Source organism: Vombatus ursinus, unplaced genomic scaffold (assembly GCF_900497805.2).
Source record: "Vombatus ursinus unplaced genomic scaffold, bare-nosed wombat genome assembly UNPS02001419.1, whole genome shotgun sequence".
NCBI lineage: Eukaryota > Metazoa > Chordata > Mammalia > Diprotodontia > Vombatidae > Vombatus > Vombatus ursinus.
In genome coordinates, this window is record NW_020941197.1 from 16,151,619 (window position 1) to 16,171,539 (window position 19,921).

The following is a 19,921-nucleotide window of genomic DNA, read 5'->3' on the forward strand; positions in this document are numbered from 1 at the left end:
AGCTTCTCATTATAATATTCTCTCTCATTACTTGTTAATCAATCAGAGTCATTGCCACCCTCAGGAACACCCACTCTTCCAAGGGTATATAACTGCTTTTCGTTTTTTTATAATTATTTTGTTTATTTTTAGTTTTCAACATTCACTTCTAAAAGATTTTGAGTTTTAATTTTTTTTCCCTCTCTCTCCTCCCCTCTCCCCAAGATGGCATGCAATCTGATATAGGTTCTACTTATGCATTCATATTAAATGTATTTTCACATTAATCATGATGTAAAAAAGAATTGGATCTAATGGGAGGAACCACGAGAAAGAAGAAACAAAAGAAAACAACAAAATAAAAGGAGAGCAAATAGTGTGCTTCCATCTGCATTCAGACTCCTAAGTTCTTTCTCTGGATGTGGATAGCATTTTCTATTATGAGTCTTTTGGAATTGTCTTAGATCCTTTCTAAGAATAGCTAAGTCTATCAAAGCCAGTCATTGCACAAGTTCTGTTCGTTTCACTCTGCATCAGTTCATTTAAGTCTTTTCCAGATTTTTCTGAAGTCCTCCTGCTCATCATTTCTTATAGCACAATAGTATTCCATTACATTCATATACCACAACTTGTTAAGTCATTTTCCAATTGATGGGCATCCCCTCAATTTCCAATTCTTGGAAGAATTGGAAAGAAGAGCTGCTGTAAATATTTTTGTACATGTGGGTCCTTTTCCCATTTTTATGATCTCTTTGGGATACAGCCCTAGAAGTAGTATTGCCAGGTCAAAGGGTATGCATAGTTTTATAGCCCTTTGGGCATAGTTCCAAATTGTTCTCCAAAATGGTTGGATCAGTTCACAACTCCACCAACAATGCATTAGTGTTCAAATTTTCCCACATCTTCTCTAACATTTATCATTTTCCTGTTTTGTCATGTTAGCCAATCTGCTAGGTGTGATATGGTACCTCAGAATTGTTTTGATTTGCATTTCTCTCATCAACAGAGATTTAGAGCACTTTTTCAAATAACTATAGATAGCTTTAGTTTCTTCCTCTGAAAACTGCCTGTTCCTATCTGTTGACCATTTATCAATTGGGGAATGACTTGTATTCTTATAAATTCGACTCAGTTCTCTATATATTTTAGAAATGAGGCCTTTATCAGAGACACTGGCTATAAAAATGGTTTCCCAGCTTTCTGCTTCCCTTCTAATCTTGGTTACACTGGCTTTGTTTATGCAAAAACTTTTCAATTTAATGTAATCAAAATTATCTATTTTACATTTCGCAATGCTCTCTATCTCTTGTTTGGTCACAAATTCCAAGGGCATATAACTGTTGAGTGGGTTCCATGAGGGGTCTTTGGCATTCAAGAGTGTCACTGACCCCTTTTATTAATTATTACTAGCATGATTAATAAAATGATTACCCAGAAACTATATCTCTCAAGCTTTTCATGTCACACTATTCTTAAAAAAAACATGGTTGACCACAAGATTCCCTCATGTTCTCCCTCCTGTAATAAGATTCCTAGAAGAAAAGAAAATCAACTGTGTATATTGTGTTCTGCTTCTCCTCTAACTCACTTCTCAACTCTTTGCAATTTGGCTTTTTACCTCATAACTCAACTTTAACTGATCTTTCCCAAGTTACCAACGATCCCAGAATCTGACGAACACTTTACCAGCCTTATTCTTCTTGCCATCTCTGAAGCACTTGACAATGCTGACCACCTTCTCCTCTTGAATACTCTCCCCTCAGTGAATATTTTTCTCTTCTCTTTCCTGGTTCTTCTTCTCCCTAACCATTTTGCTCTCCTTTATTGGAAATTCATCAATCAATCAATCAACATCCATCAGTTGATCAACAAATATTGATTAAGTGCTTAATAATAATTAAAAAGCTAACAATTGTATAGCATTTATTATGTGCCAGGTACCATGCTGAGCACTTTACAGTTATTATCCTATTTGACCCTAACAACAACTCTCAGGAGGTAAGTGCTATTATTATCCCAGTTTTCCAGAGAAGGAAACTGAAGCAAACAGAGATTAATTGACTTGCCTAGGGTCACAGAGCTAGTAAGTATCTGAAGCCAGACTTAAACTTGGGTCTTGCTGGGGGCAGCTACGTGACACAGTGGATAGAGCACCCACCCCGGAGTCAGGAGGACCTGAGTTTAAATCTGCCTCACATACATAAGACTCACTAGCTCTGTGACTCTGGGCAAGTCACTTAACCCCAATGCCTCACTAATAAACTAAATGAAAATAAAATAAACTTAAGTCTTCTTACTCCAAGTCCAGGTGTTCTACCTACTGCGCCATGTAGCTTTCTCAATATATGCCAGGCATTGTGCTTTGGACTAAGGGATATAAAGACAAAAAGTAAAACTACCTCTACACTCAAGGAGCTTACATTCTATGAGGGAAACAACATGTACCTAGAGAATTAAATACAGAATAAACATATAAAATAAAAGTAAAAGATAACTAAAGACAGTTGTTATAGGGGGAGGGCACTAGCAATTGAAGGAATCAGGAAAAGAAATATGGAGAAGCCAGTGCTTTATATGAATCTTGAATGGAATAAGAAAGTGAATGAGGTGGAAGTAAGGATGAATTGCCTAAGGCACAGCCGGTGCAAAGGCTCAGAGTTGGGAGATGGAGAGCCATGAATGATGAACAGGGAGAAGGGCACTCTAGACCACAGAGTGCCAGAAGCAGAATAACATATAACGAGGTTGGAAAGAAAGATTGCAGCACGTAATGAAAAGTTTTCAAAGTTAAACAGAGGAATTTATATGTGATCCTAGAGGCAACAGGGAGCCATTGAAGTTTGTTGAGTGGAGGAGTGACATGGCTCTATCTGTACTTGAGGAAAATCATTTCCACAGCTATTTGGAGGACATATTGGAAAGACTTGAGGCAGCAAAAACAATTAGTAGGCCAAAAACTAGTCCAAGTGAGAGGTAATAAGGGCCTGCATTAAGGTGGTAGCTGTGTGAGGAGAGAGAGAAGAGGTAGAGTGTGAAAGATGCTGTTGAGGTAGAAATGTCAAGATTTTGTAAGTGTTTGAATATATGGGGGAACGTGTGGAAGCATGGAGAGTTAAACATGATGATAAGGTTATAAAGTTGGAAGACTGGAAGAATAGCGGTTCCCTTGATAGAAATAAAGAAGTTTGGTAAAAGATTAAGTTTGAAGGAAAAAGATAAGGAATTTTATTCTGAATCTTCATCTAGGCTGTCTCTCCTATGCTTTCTCTTCTTCTCTCTATACATATTCTCTCTTATTTTTTTAATTTTTATTTTCTTTGATTTGATTTTATTTTTGTTACATTTTGAGTTCTGATTTGGGTCCTTCCCTCCCAAGCCCACATTTGAGAAGACCAACAATTGATATAAATATATATGTGGAACCATACAATACATACCTCCATATATCAGTTCTTTCTCTGGAGGTGGATAGCATTTTCCTTCATAGGTCTTCATAGTTGATTCAAATGATCACATTACTCAGAACATTACTCATGCAAGTCTTTCCATGTTTTTCTAAAACCAACCTGCTTGTCATTTCTTACAGCACAGCAGAATTCCATCACACATTCTCTCTTGATAACTGCACCAGCTCACGTGAGTTCAGTTATCCTCTTGAGAGCTACATGTACATCACTCTCCTGAACTTTCCATATCACCAACTGCCTATGGGCATTTCAAAGTATTTTTAAAATTTATTTTATTTTTAATTTGTGGAAACAAGCATTTCCATAACATAGTACAATAAAAAAGATGATTGCACATTAAACTGCAAATCTACTATGCACAACTTGCTATTCCTTTCAAATATACAACAAAATTATCATGTAAATTTCTTTTTTTCCCTTTTTTTCTTCCTTCCCTTCCTTGCCCTAGAGATAACTACCATTAGACACAAATAGCTGTGTGTGTATATATGTATATATATATATACATATATACACACACAAAACATATAAATATACATATATACATACATATGTGTGCATATATCTATGTATATATATAATTATTCTATACATACTTCTATTAATCATTTCCTCCTCTGGATGCAGATAATGTCTTTCTTCATATGTCCTTTATAGTTAATTTGGGTATTTATAATAGTCAAAATACCTTATTCACTCAAAGTCATTCTTTTTTTAATATTTGTTTAGTTAGTTTTAGTTTTCAACATTCACTTTCACAAGATTGTGAATTTTAAATTTTCTCCCCCTCCTTCCCCTCCTCCTCCCCAAGATGGTATATAATCTGATATATGCTATACACGTACAATCATATTAAATATATTTTCACATTAGTAATGTTATAAAGAAGAATTAGAACCAAAGGGAAAAACCATGAGAAAGAAAAAAAAAACAAAGAAAAAAAAGAGAGAGAAAAATGGTATGTTTCAATCTGCATTCAGACTCCATAGTTCTTTATCTGGATGTGGATAGCATTTTCTATCATGAGTTTTTTGGAATTGTCTTAGTTCACTGTGTTGCTGAGAACAGCTAAGTCTGTCTACATTGGTCATCCCACAATGTTGCTGTTACATTGTTTTCCTGGTTCTGCTTACTTCACTCAGCATCAGTTCATGTAAGTCTTTCCAGGTTTTTCTGAAGTCTGCCTGCTCATCATTTCTTATAGAACAATAGTATTCCATTACATTCATATACCACAACTTGTTCAGCCATTCCCCAATTGATGGGCATCCCCTCAATTTCCAATTTCAGTCATTCTTTTTTTTTTTCAGGCAATTAGGGTTAAGTGACTTGCCCAGGGTCACACAGCTAGTAAGTGTCAGGTGTTTGGTCTGAGGCTGGATTTGAACTCAGGTCCTCCTGACTTCAGGGCTGGTGCTCTATCCACTGCACCACCTAGCTGCCCCTCAAAGTCATTCTTAAAACAATATTGCTGTTACTGTATACAGTGTTCTCTTGGTTCTGCTTATTTCACTCTTCATTATTTCATGCAAGTGTTTCCATGTTTTTCTGAGTTCACTGAGCTCGTCATTTCTTGTAGCACAGTATTATTCCATCACAAAGTAGATGTCTCATAAGCATCTCAATTTCAATATGTCCAAATCAACTCAATATCTTTCCCTACAAATCTATTCCTCTTCCCACTTCCCTTTCCCTATCAAAAGTACTACCACCCTTGCAGTCACACAGGTTTGCATCCCCACCCATGGCCTTTCTAAAACAGCCATTTTAAATTCTTCACCCTTTCTAACCTCACTTATCAAATCAGCTGCCAAATCTTCTCAATTATAACTCCACAACATCGCTTGCATTTGCCTCCTATCCATTCCTACAGCCACCACTCTACTTGGGTCTTTGTCATCCCATGCCTAGACTATTGCAATAGCCTCTTAATTGATCTCCCTATCTCCAGCTTCCACTGTAATCAATCCAATCTCCACACAGCTGCAAAGAGGATATTCCTAAGGTGTAGGTGTGAGTACATAATGCCCCTACTCAATAAACTCCTGTGACTCCCTATTACTTTTCTGGGTGAAATGCATATTCCTCTGTCATTCAAAGCCTTTCACCTTCCTTTCTAAGCTTATTACACATCATTCCCTTTCACACACTTGACACTCCTACCAAACCTGCTTTTTTATTGTTTCTTACACATAGCATTCTACCTCCTACCTCCATGATTTTGTGCATGCCTGGAATGCACTCTCTCCTCATTTCTGCCTTTCTGAATACCTAATTTCTTTCAAAGATCCTACATCCCATATAATGCTTTTTATGACTTCCCCCCACCTTAATTCACTCTCCAATTCCCCCACCCAAAAAACTTTGCATTTGTTTTTAGATATATTATATATATTTATGTAGCTACGGTATATGTTATCTCAATAGAATGTAATGTTTTACTTTCGTCTTGGTATTCTCTATACCTAACATAGGTCATGGCCTTCAGGAGGCACTTGATAAATGCTTGTTGGTTTTTTTTGATTGACAGATACAATTTCACACATATAACTGATTAGAAACCAAACTGGTCTAATGTCAATCAGCAAGCAAGAAAAATATACTCATTCATCAAATAGGGCCCTGGTGATAGTTCTTTTGTGAAGGACAGTCTTTTGCTAGCTTAGGAATTAATACCCAGTTAGTTCCTAGATTATAATTGTCCTGTGAAAACAGTAAGTGATTCTGGCCTTTAGAATTGAAAATAAAATTGGGCTATGTACACATACTTGTGAAATTTAAGCATATTATGTCTCCCTAACAGGTACTACTATTGATCTTAATGAATTAAGGAGAGCTAAGTTCAAATGATAGGGGATTGAAGTTGATGATGAAAAGTAAACAGTGACGTCCTGATAATGGATTTGCTAATAGTTCTTTCTTTTTTGGGCACAGTCCCAGTTTCTCCATAGAATACATACTCTTATTATTATTATTAAAATACCTTGGGCTGAGGTAATGTGTACTTTCGGGTTCATAATATTTGATAGATCAGAATATTTAACATGAACACAGAGCTACATGGATAAAAGCTGGATACAAAGTATTGAGCCAGAAGTATTATAATAGAAATAGTCATTGAAATGGAGTCAGAAACCATAGATTTGTATCCCAGCTCTTCCACTTACTGGTTATTTGACATTTCACAATACTTGATGTCTCTGGAACTCAGTTTCTTCATCTGTAAAATGGGTGGAATGGACTAGATGACTTTGAGCTCTAAATCTGGGATCTTAGTGGCAATATGTCATCGTCTTGTGAATTTAGATAACCTTTTCTGCTTTCTGCCAGAATGGTAAGGTTTATTGCTTACCTAATATAGTACAATGTTGGGAGAATTAAGAAAGTATTTATGAATCATCCTGAACTTTTGGATTTAGGTACTGTATTAATGTCCACCACTATAAATCCAGTAGAGTACAAAAGTGTGTGAACTACTTGGGATAAACAACAATTCTGAAATGCTTGTCATGGCAAGACAATACAAAGAGAGGAGTATTGAAGATTAGAAAAAGGTAGATTTTATAGATGAAACTCTTTTTTTCAAATTGTTTTACCTTTTCCTAGCTAATATGAACATCTCTGTGGTTAGAAATCTGGTATTGGAGTCCAGAAGGCCTGGCTTCAAATTCTGCCTCTGATAGGCACTGGCTTTATGACACACCAGTCATCTAACCTCTCAGTGCCCCACACAATTCTCCAAGGCTAAATTGTAAATGAGGCGATGATCTGGAGCAATTGAGGGAATTTTCACGCTGGTCATCCCCTAACAAAAATGAAATCACAGATTCAACACCTCCTAAAAAAATCCTTTATGCAAATTTTTTGTGTTTAAGATAACTAAAAATAATAAGATTTTTTAAAATACCAAAATGTGTAGGATATAACCTCGAAACAGAATCTTTCCTATGATTTCCCTAGTATTCCAGATGAAGTCTGTTCCTTTAATAAGTTAGAGTTTGCATTCCATTTCCTCCCTCTAATATAATGTACGTAATTTTTTCCGAATCTTAAAGCACTATATAGACACAAGCTATTAGCATTATTGTTGTTATTATTAGCTATTGTTCTTTTCTTGCTTATGGTCTTCAATAAGCAGTTTTTTCAAGCACCAGACCTGATCCAGGATTGAGTAAGCACTGGAAAACTTTCATAGGATGATAGATCTAGAACTGAAAGATCTTCTTAGAAGTCTAGTCCAATCCTCTCATTTAAACGATGAAAACTGAGGTTCAGGGGGATTAAATAACTTCTGAAAAATGGAAGATTCCTAAGGGGGCCTAAGTCTGTCCCCTCAACACTTCTGCTTTTTGACCCACTGGCCTTCTAGGTAAATCTCTGCAGATCCCTAAAAGACTATCGACTGCAACAGAGATGGCAAAGGGACACAATTGTTGCATTTAAGCATTTAAAAAGCAGACTGTGGAAGAGGGATAACTTATTCGCCTTGGCTCCCAGAAGGCAGAACTAGGAACAATGAATGGAAATTGTAAATTTAGGCTTGATATCCCGAAAAACATCTTTACAATTTAGAACTATCCAAAAGTAGAATGAATTTCTGCTCAGGGGTTATCTTTTGCCTTTCTTTGTATCCCCAGTGTTTAGCACAATGCCTGGAACATAGTAGGTACGTAATAAATATTTGGGGAGGTAGGTGGCAGAGTGGATAGAGTACTGGGCCTGAAGCTTAGGAAGACTAGTTTTCCTGAGTTCAAATCCAGCCTCAGACACTTACTAACTATTTGACCCAGGGAAAGTCACTTAATGCTATTTGCCTCAGTTTCCTCATCTGTAAAATGAGCTGGAGAAGGAAATGGCAAATCACTGCAGTATCTTTGCCAAGAAAACTCCAAATAGGGTCATGGAAAGTCATATATGACTAAAAAACAACAAAACCAAACAAACAAAAAAAACCCAAACAAACAACAAAAAAAGAACAACAATAATATTTTAATAATATTTAATATTTAATATTATATTTAATATATAATATTTTAGAATATATACTGTTTAATAATATAATATTTTAATGTTTAATAATATTTATTAAATAAATATTAGCTGACTAGAGTTCCAGCAAAGGCTGAAAGAGCACTTGCTGGGTATATTGCAGAGGGGATTTTTTAAAATTATGCATGTATATACTTTTTTTTCTCCAAACAGATATTTCCCAACAAAAACCTTTAAACAGTACAATCCCCAACCCCAGTTAGATTACTGATGATTAACATAAAACTGGTGCATGTCCTTTCATTTTGACAGTTTCATATTAACATTATTATAATTGTTTTTGTTTTGTTTACACTGAGAACAATTTGTTAATTAATCATAGGTAAAGTCACTTTGTAAGGTTTTGACAACACCCTGGTTCCTAAAGGGTCAGAAATATTAATATCACTAACTAGTTCCACACCTAGCTGCCTCAGACAATTCATAAATTAGAATCACATAATTTTAGATTTGAAAGAGACCTTTGAGTCCATCCAATTCTGCATTTTACAGATGAGGAAACAAAGGCCCAGGTTAAGTGCCCAAGGTCACATAATTAGTGACACTGACAGAATGAGAACCAAGATCTATAGATTCCTCCTAACGTATTCCTTTCTTTTTCTTTTCTTTTCAATTTTACAAATGTTATTTCATTTTATCCTTACAATAACTCTGGAACATAAGGGCTATTATTACCCCTCATTTTATAGATGAGGAAATAGAGGCAGACAAAGGTTAAATGACTTGCCTAAGGTCACATAGCTAATAAGTGTCTGAGAACGAATTTGAGTTCAGATTTCCCTAACTGCAGATCCAGTGCTTTATCCACTATTCCACCTAGTTGCCTCTAAGAAGGAAACAAACAATTATTAGGCACATACTATGTACTTAGCACTATGACAAGTGCCATAAAATGTTATCTCATTTGATCTTCACAGAAATTCTGGAAGGTAGGCAATATTATTATCTCAATTTTACAGTTAAGATTGTCAAGAAAATAAACAAAAAAAAATAGACTTTTATGGGTCTATGATGAAGAATATAGCCCTGGGGGAAAATTATAAAGTAAATAAAGTTCATCTTTGAGACCCTTCTATCATTAAGTCCTTCTCCTACCTTCCGCTATCCTCAGGAGTAGCATACTCTCATTCTGACCCCTAGATGGTCAAAGTTTCCCACTTGGGCGCCAAGCCCAGGCCTATCTTCTCAGGCAATGTCCTGCCTTTTCAAGTATGAGGACCACTTTCTCCTCCCCCCACTCCATGTCAGTCAATCAGTCAAAAGTATTCATTATGTGCTGACTACGTGCCAGAAACTGTAACTAAACTACAAAGAAAAGCAGAAAACAGTCCCTGAACTCAAGGAACATACATTCTAAAGAGGGAAACAACAAATAGGTACAGGCAGAATATAGACAGGGTAGATGAAAGTACCCTAAAAGGAGGAAGCATTAGCAGCTTAGAAGTCTGGGAAAGGCCACCTACAGAAAGGAGGATTTGAGCTGTGTTTCAGAGGAAGCCAGGAAAACTAAAAGGTAGAGATGAGGGAGCAGCATATGCCAGGAATAGGGCACGGCCAAGGCACAGGCATGGAGAGAGGAGATAAAATGTCATGTGTAAGGAATTGTGATAGCTGTTACACTATTAGTAGATATTGATGAGGAAAAGAAAGTAGTGACAAACTAACTGAGGTGAAATCAGCAATACATTCAGATGCTTTCGTATTTTTATTCATCCCAGCAGGATCTACATAAATCTGAAACATAGTAATGCATATATGTATACAAAAATATTACTTATTGAATCTATAAAAAGAATATTTGCATATTTATTATGTTAAGTCATTTAATGAGATGGACTACTTACAACGATTCTTTAGCCCCCAGGAGTCTGAGGCTCACAGATTGGAAATCACTGCTTAAAATCCATAACTCTGCCCAAACTAACCTACCCAGTATGTCTATTTCCACAGGATCTCGATGACACCTAGCTATCAAGACTGATCTAATCAACTACTATGGTGTTAATGGTTGATAACAATTTAATAGGCCACCCCTTCCCAGTATGTTTTCATTTTAATAGGGGACCCAATCCTATATTCATCCATTCATTAAACAAGTATTTAGTGAGTAATTTAGTGAGTACGTACTGGGGGTCAGCCTGGATACAAAGAAATGAATCTACTGGCAGAAATTCAGACACCCTGAGAGAGTCCATTAGGGAAAATAGGTGGGAGGAGGGAGATAAAGAGTTTTACCAGAAGCTCACAAATCATAACATATAGGCCTCTACTAGAGAGTGTGTTTGGAGATTCTAGCATCGAAAGAGAAAGTATTGGGATACTTTTTGCCTGAAAAATGTTACTATTCTATCAGGAAAATTAATCACATTCAATTTAATTTAGGAAGGAGATTATCATAGTGTCTAGAGCACTGGACTTGGAGTAAAGAAGACCTGGGCTTCAATCTACTTATGACACTTATTAGGTCACCATGGGCAAGTTATTTAACTTCCCTGAGCTTCAGTTTCATCATCTGTAAAATGGGGATAATAATATGTGGGGCAGCCTATCGCCCTTGGTACTCCACTTCATCACTGCCATCTGCTCTACTGATTGGAGGGTGGGGTCTTGAACTCCAAAAGGTCCAATTAAGGAAGAATGTCAGCTAAGGCATCTTCATTTCTCACCTGCCTGCATAACTCTGGGACTTCTCCGACTCCTCCACCATGCCCCCTCATTGGGTACTTTCTTTAACTCCCTTCTTTTTCAGCCATTTGTGTGTTGTTTTCCTTCATTAGATTGTGAACTCCTTGAGGTCAGGGACTTTCTTTTTTCATATTTGTATCCCAAAGTCTTAGAACAGCACATACTGGGCACTTCATAAATGTTTATTGACTATTGATTATATGGTCATTGTACAAAGATTCCCGTCCTGTGTTAGATACTTACTAAATACGATAATGGACAGTTGCATAACCTCTGAGGAACTCATATGTAAAATGAGGATAATAAGTCTTTCTCATATGTAAAATGAGGAAAATAAGATTTGTATTACCTATGTCACAAGATTAACACGAGGAAAGCGAATAGCAAATCCTAGAGTGCTATTATAAATGTGATTTATTATTATGGAAAGGGGAGACAATGAGAAAGGAACATGTGATACATGAAAGGAAGTAGCTAGAAAAGTCAGCTGAACTTTGTTTGGTAGGCATTGAGGAACTACTGAAGGTTTTTCAAGAGAGGATTTAAATGATTGAATAGAATAAAACTAAATGTTACGACTAATCAGGTACCAGGTGAAGAAGGATGGACTATGGAGGAGATAGACTAGACGCAGGAAGTTAAGTTGGAAGGTTATCACAATAGTCTAACCAGGAAAAAAAAAAAAAGATGAGTGCCTACATTAGCATGGTTACAATGGGAACAGAAAAGAAATGAAAGTGACTACAGAGGTAGAATCAAGAAGCCTTGGCAAGTAATGGAATAATGGAGGGAGAGCCAAGAATTAAAGATGACTCTTAAGTTTTAAACCTAAGTAACTTACGGGGAGGAACTGAATTGGAATAGGAAAGTTGGGAAGAGGGGCAGGTTTAGAGGGCAAAGATGATTACTCCAGTTTTCAAATGTTAAGTTTGGGGGGCTTGTAGGAAATCCAAGTTAATATGGAGCTATGGGAAGAAGTTAGAATGGAGATAGAGATTTGAGACTAATCTGCTTAAAGGTGACAACTCCAATACAATAGATAATAAACAATAATAAATAATTTGAGACTAAGATTTGACATTAATCTGCTTAAAGGTGATAACTCCAATAGAAGAGATAATAAATAATAGTAAGAAATAAAATAAATAATAATAAATCCAGTGGGATAGAGGAGGTTACCAAGGAAGAGAATTTGGAATAAAAGAGAACCAAAGATAGAAACTTGTGGGGTTTCCACATTTAAGGTGTAGAAGGAAGAAGAAGAGTCAGCAAAGGAAACAGAAAGAACCTAGAGAGAGAAGAACCTCAGTCATCAACAGTATTTATTAAACTGAGACTATAATGACAAAAAGGAAATCTGCCCTGCCCTCAAGGAGTCAGTCAGTCAAGTCAATAAGTATTTATTAAATGCATACTTTGTGCCAGGCACTGTGTTAAGTGCTGGCAAATGAATACCCAGATAGATCAATCATTAGAGAGGTAGATATACAAAACATATACAAACAAATAAAAGGTATTCGTTCCTCTCCAGATTGAAGTCTTGACCTTCAAGGACTTTCTTTATCTTTCTCTCCCACTCCCCTCAATGGATACCTTCATCTCTTCTCTCCCCTTTTCAACTAAATCTATGTGTCGTCTTTCCCAATTAGAACATAAGCTCCTTGAGGGGAGGGACTATCTTTCTGCTTGATTTTGTATTCTCAGGCCCCAGCTAGCATAGGGCCTAGCACATAGTAAGCTAGTAAATGTTTGTTGCCTGACAATTTTGGAGGGTGGAGGCACTAGCAGTTGGGAGAAGTTGGGGAAAGGATTTATGTAGGAGGTGATGCTTGAGCTGAGTTTTTAAGAATATAAGCAACTAAGGAAATAAGTAATAGTAGACAGTGTGTATTCCAGACTTAAAGGACAGCCCTCTGAAAAGGCATAGAGATGGAGATGGAGGATCCTGTGTGAGGAAGAGAGAAAAAGCCAAGCTAGCTATCTGTCCAGATAGCTAGTAGGTATACTAATTATTTGCAAAGAAATTTATGTATGTTGTTATATATGTATATACATATATGTTATATATGTAAGTCCTCACAAAGACCTGTGAGGTTATTATTATTCCAATTTTACAGAAGAGGAAACTGAAGATCTTAGAAGTTGTGGCTTTCTCATGGTCACACAGCTGGCAGATGTCTGAGTCTGGATTTGAACTCAGATCTTCCTTAGTCCAAGTCCAGTATTCCATTCACTAAATGTTCTATGCTACCTAGCTAGCTGTCTCAGCTCTCAGTGCATATTATTATGCTATAAGACTGGAAAGGTGGGGCAGCTAGGTGGCACAGTGGATAGAACACTGGCCCTGAAGTCAGAAGGACCTGAGTTCAAATCCAGCCTCAGACCAAACACTTGACACTTACTAGCTGTGTGACCCTGGGCAAGTCACTTAACCCCAATTGCCCTAAAAAAAAAAAAAGACTGGAAAGGTAGGTTGAGGCTAAGTAGTAAAGAGCTGTAAATGCTAAACAGAGGAGCTTATACTTGATCCTAGAGGCAACAGAGAGCCACCAGAGTTTATTGAGTAGGGTAGTGCCTTGGTCAGACCTGAACTTCAGAAAAATCACTTTGGCAATTATGTAGAGGATGGATTGGTGAGGGCAGACTTAATAAAGAAAGGGCCAATGAAGAAGTTGTTTCAATAGTCTAGGAAAGAGCTGATGGTGATGAGGGCCTGAACTAGGGAGATGGTCACATGGAAGAGAAGGAGATTGACACAAGAGATGTTGTAGACTCAACAAAATGTATCAATTGATTGTCTATGAGAGAGAATGCAGAGCTGAGGATAATGCCAAGGTTATGAACTTAGATGATTGAAAAGATGGTGGTACACTCAACCAAGACAGAGACAGCCATGGGGCATCCATGGGGCAAATGTTAAGGAGAAGTTACTCCCCTCTAGACACTTCCTCTACCTATGAATTGACTCTACCTCAAAAATTGTAAAGGTCATGGTAGCTCTTCAGAACATGAACTTTGTCGAGCAAAGTCTGAGGCAAGATTTAAACTCAAGTCTTCCTGACTCCTGGTCCAGCGCTCTATCCACTGTGACCACCCTGTCTTTAATGCCAGGGTTACTAAATTAAGCTGGACCCTTGTTCTGGCAGAACAGTGGCCTGGCTAAGACCAGCCCATAGCCAGAGTAGACAACTGAAAAAGACTCATGTGCTTCAGAATCCTCAATAATGTAGATTTTAGCTCCATAGCAGAATATCAGATACCTTGTAGACTGAGTATTTTAATTCAAGGCTGATCCTAACCCTCTAGGACCATTACCAAGGGGTACAGTGTCGTCGTCCATACCTTTAGACCAGAATAGTCTTGGATTAAAACAGATCAGCCTTGAAAAGACATTGAGTAGAAAAACTTCCTATCAGTCAACAGACCATTATTAAACACTTTTCATGTGTATAAATCTAGGTCCAAGTCAGCCTGTATGAACATAGTTGACATCCTTGGAGGAAAGTTAAGATTCTAACAATCTTATTAACTTCAAGTATCTTGGTCATAGCTCAGTTTTCATAGGTTTTCATTTTACTTAAAATGTTAATAACCTTTTAAATAATTAGCTGAATAATTTCTCAAAAATTTTCTAATTTTTAACCTTTTTTATCAAAAAAAAAGCTTTCTGTTCAGGAAAAGGCAAAAAATAACTTTGCCATAATACATAACGTATGAGTCATGGAATAGGCTTGAATAATTTGCAGACACATTGCTATTGAGTCATCATGAATGATACAAGACCATTTGAATGTTCCTGAAGCTAAACCTTTTACAATTTATAGGAGAACAAAAATACTACTACTTTCTTTTGCATTATTATGACTCTTAGTTTTTTCTTTGCCTTTATGAGGGATGTTAAGGTTATATGATAACAGTACCATTTCATAGATGAGGAAATTGAGGCACCAGGAGGTCAATTGACTTTCTAAGCATCCCAGAATAAATCATTTGTAGAGCCTGACATAAAATCCATGCCTCCCTTAAATTTGTCCAATAGATTTTCTTCCAATAGACTGCAGTAGGATGAAAAAATAAAGACACTCATAAATTTAGCCTAGTTTCTCCTATGACATGTAAAAATGCTATGATACAAAAGTGGTAGGCAAACTAACAGGGCTTTGTTACATATAATTCCATCATTTGTATTTTAAGCCTCTTAGATGGACAATTGTACCTCTTTTTAGATGAACAATTGTAAAGTTGATATTTCCACTCTTTTTTTTGTTGTTGTTGTTGGCTAGGCAATGGGGTTAAATGACTTGTCCAGGGTCACACAGCTAGTAAGTGTTATGTGTCTGAGGCCAGATTTGAACTCAGGTCTTCCCAAATCCAGGGCTGGTGCTCTATCCACTGCACCACCTAGCTGCCCCAGATATTTCTGCTCTTTACCAAGGGCCACAATGATTGTTTCTGCTTTTGAAATCACTGAAATCCACCATTTAAATTCCAATCACAAACAACCCCCATGCTCTCCTGATAAAGCCAGGTTAACAGCCCAGTGATTTCCTTGGTGTTTTAGGGATCCCTAGGTGTTTTAGAGATTCTTTCTACATTAACATTTTATAAGTAGCTAGGTGGCAACGGAATATACAACTTGGAGTCCATCAGACCTGAGTTCAAAATCTTCCTTCTCATACTTATTAACCCCATGACCCTATGCAAGTCCCTTAACTTCTGTCTCATTTGCCTCAACTGCAAAATAGGAATAATAACAGCACCTATCTCCCAGGGTTGTTGTGTGGATAAAATGAGTTAACAAGGAGAAAGTGTTTTGCAAACCTTAAAACACTATGTACATGCTAGTTACTATTATTGTTATTATTATCATTTGTTGTTCGTCCTTTGCTCTCAAAAAAGGACCAATGACATCAGGTGGGTGATGTCGTGACTTACAGGTGAACTGGCTTTAAGTGAGGCAGGACTGTGCAGTCATCAGCCTCACTCTCTCCTTCACAGTCATTAGAATCCAGTGGCAAGACATAGGTCAGGATAACTGGGGATGGCCCTGATGCAGTGGGAGACCTTGGCCTTTTTAAGCTAAAGTCTTTCCTGAGTCTCAGTTTGTCTGAGGCAACACCCATTCAGTGATTAAAGGCTAGGTAGGAAGCGAGGCAAAGGATGGCTTAGTTTGCCTTTACAGAAGAGTCATTCTGGGAGGGGAAGACTCTGAGTTTCTGGCCAGAACAGAAACAACTGCTATTAATACTCCATTATTATAGATCCTTGACATGAATAGCCCTATTAGAAAATAAATACCCTTCCCTACCCAGGGAGGACTAGTGAAACAAGGGTCAGTCTGACTTCCCCTGGTTTACACTTTAATTTCGAAAGTGGGCCTCTGCATCACTGAAGACAAGGCCAGACAGAACCTTTCCCCTAGCAGCACTCTGTGGACCCCAGACTAGAGTAACTGGAACAAGGTTTTACCACCCAGGGGTTACCATCCACCTCTCTACATTGCTACTATTTCACTGAGCATTCCTTTAGGTCTTCCCTCAGAAACTTAGCAGTTCTACACTTTACTCATACTCCTGCTATGATCCAAATCCTTCCCAAGAGGGGAGTATATGTTAGTAGGGAGTAACAGATGGAGGTAATTAAGGGCAACTAAATGTCTGGGATTTTTTTTTTTTACCTGTTCTGATTTACAAGAAGTGAATATCCAAACACCTATAGCAATTATTGTCTGAGCCACTCATTCAGGTATTTAATCATACAGATATGGGGACTGGACCTGGGATTTCACTGCTATAAGGAACTTAGAGATATGAAAATTCCTTCTATTAATGCAGGTAGAGACATTCTCTACAGTTTGGAGAGTTGCCCTAACTGGTTAAGTCACTTATCAGGGTCATGAAGTCAGTATGCCATAGGTGGCACTTGAACCCAGATCTTCCTGGCTCTGAAGGCCGCCTCTTTACCTACTACCCCCTTGTGTTGATTTCTATTGTTACTTCCCCATTTTATACCATATAGTTTGTCTACCTCCTGGCAATGTCACTTTCTTTAGGGTGGGGATCATGCCTCCTAATACTTTGTACTCCACATGGCACCTGCTTAGCACCATGCTTTGCACACAGTAGGTCCTCAATAAAGATTTGTTGAATAAAGTGAATGAATGAATGAATGAATATTAATAGAGAACGATAATGCCAAGGGAGTAGGATGACTCATCTCCTCTGTAGATAATTAAGAACAAGACAGATACACATATGACTGGAAAGGTTTAGCCTAGCAGCAAAAGCATAAATTAAATTTCCTTTGGAAGATTCTTATAGACCAGAGTTTCTTTATTTCTGTGCTCTGAACTCACTATAACTGGGATCTTCTTCTGTTCCTATCTTTTCATGGTTTTTAAGTTCCAAAATACCATTTTTACTCAAGTAGGTATATTCAGAGCTTCTTAAAGGAGATGCTCTATGTGAATAAAGGTGAAGATCTTGATAAAGGAGATTTCACTATAATACCTCCATAAAATGAAAAAAAAAATTAATTAAATTTAATGGGCTCTAAAATAGCATGGGAGTCTTCTATGGTAGAATCAGCATTCCATTCTCATATCAGCTACAGGTATTTTAGGAAAAAATATAAAAAGTAGCATGATAACAAAACAGTCCTAGCCTTAATTATTTTTTTTTCCTTTTTATTTTTTTTCTAGTTAAAAAAACCTGTCTGCAACCCTAGGATATAGCATATAGGCTCTGTGAATAATATTAAGTGAGAATTAAGCTTTTATTGTAGAGTCACAGAATATTAGAGCTTGAAGGAACCTTAAAGGTCAATCTTGAATAACCCAACCTCCTTTGATTAGCCTACTAAGAAAAACAAAATAGCAGCTAGCTGCTACAAGTTAGAGCAGCTAGGTGGCATAATGCATAGAATGCTAGGCCTAAAGTCAGACTCAAGTTTCTGAGTTCAGATCTAGCCTCAGATACTTACTAGCTATGTGACCCTGGATAAGTCACTTCACCCTGTTTGCCTCAGTTTCCTCATCTGTAAAAAGAGCTGGAGAAGGAAATGGCAAACCATTTAGTATCTTAGCCAAGAAAAACCCAAATGTGGTCACAGAGAGTTGGACACAACGGAAGAATGACTTAACGACAATACTACAAGCTAGCAATTTTTAAAATCTAGTTTAATGTGTGGGATTTGAATGTCAAAAATATAATAACTAATATTAATGTGTTGCTTTAAAGTTTGCAAAGCACGTTACATAAATTATTTAATTTGAGCCTCGTAACTCACAAGGTAAATACTATGGGCATCAGAATTGGGATTTGGTTAACTCCAAGTCCATTATATGATCTACTCTGTTACAAATGTGTGTGTGTTATACATTGTCATCATTACTTATGAATTCATCAATAATTATTGAGCACCAACTTTTTGTCAGACACAAAGCTATGAGGGGCACAAAGACATATAATATCAAATCCAGTCTCTGTATTCCAGGAGCATGTAGTATAGTTTTGAAGAGAAATTTATTAACAAATAACTATCAAGCAAGATAAAATATAATAAGTACCATATGAGGATTACAAGAGGCCCTGGAGATTGTCCAGTCTAACCTCTCATTTTATGAATGAGAAGACCAAGCCCAGAGGAATAAAGAGACCCGTACAGAGTCACACCATCTGGGGCTTAATCTTTGATGCCACACTGAGGAGTTCGAAGAAGTCAATCTATGCCCCTAGAAAGAGAAGGAGAAGAATGGACCATAGAAATGCTTGTACATTTTAAGGCAATGAACTCAGCTAGCATGGGCATAGTTAGGATAGTTGAATCCCATTGAAAGCCCAGCTAGTTTAATAGCATGTCAGGTTAATATTGTTTCATGATTTCTCTAGTAAGACTGTTAAATCTAGGGTTAGGCACTGGGACAGTAGACGAAGCAGATGGTTAAAAGGCATGTCAAAGAAAAGGCAATATAGTAATATAGTGAACAAATTGGACTGGACATGGAAAAACCAATCTATTCCAGGCCAGGCTCTGAACCTTGCATAAGTCCACCTCTACCTGGAAGGTTCCATGATTTCAGTGTTAGAAAAGGGAGTATTCAAGTATCCAGGTGTTAAAGACCTATCAAAAGCCTAAACGAGAATGGCCCTTTTAACTGCCTGCCTGAAAACCCATTGTCAAAGTCAAGGATCTGATGTTATTGAGTCATTTCTGTTGTGACCCCATTGGAGTTTCCTTGCCAGAGACACTGGAGTGGTTTGCCATTTCCTTCTTCAGCTCACTTTTACAGATGGGGAAACAGGCAAACAGGTTTAAGCGACTTGCCTAGGGTCACACAGCTAGTAAGTGTCAGGTGTCTGAGGTCACAGTTGAACTCAGGTCCTCCCAACTTCAAGGCTGGAACTCTATCCACTGCACCACCTAGCTGCCCCAAGGGAGTACATTTTTTTTTTTTAGAGTTAATGTTATATGTGAAACATTTATCTACCAATACACTGCTGTTTTAGCCCTTAAAAGCTCTCCTGCCCTCAATGAGCCCTAGGCTCCTCTAAGCACAGCTAAACCTTTAGATCCAGGATTTCCTTTCATGCTATATAAATGACTCTGATCTTATACTTTCTTCCTAGGACTGGAGGATAACATGGACTCTTTGCTGGTCCTGAAAACATTACAAACACACATACATACATATATATATATATATTATATATATCCATACATTCATACATACATATATACAT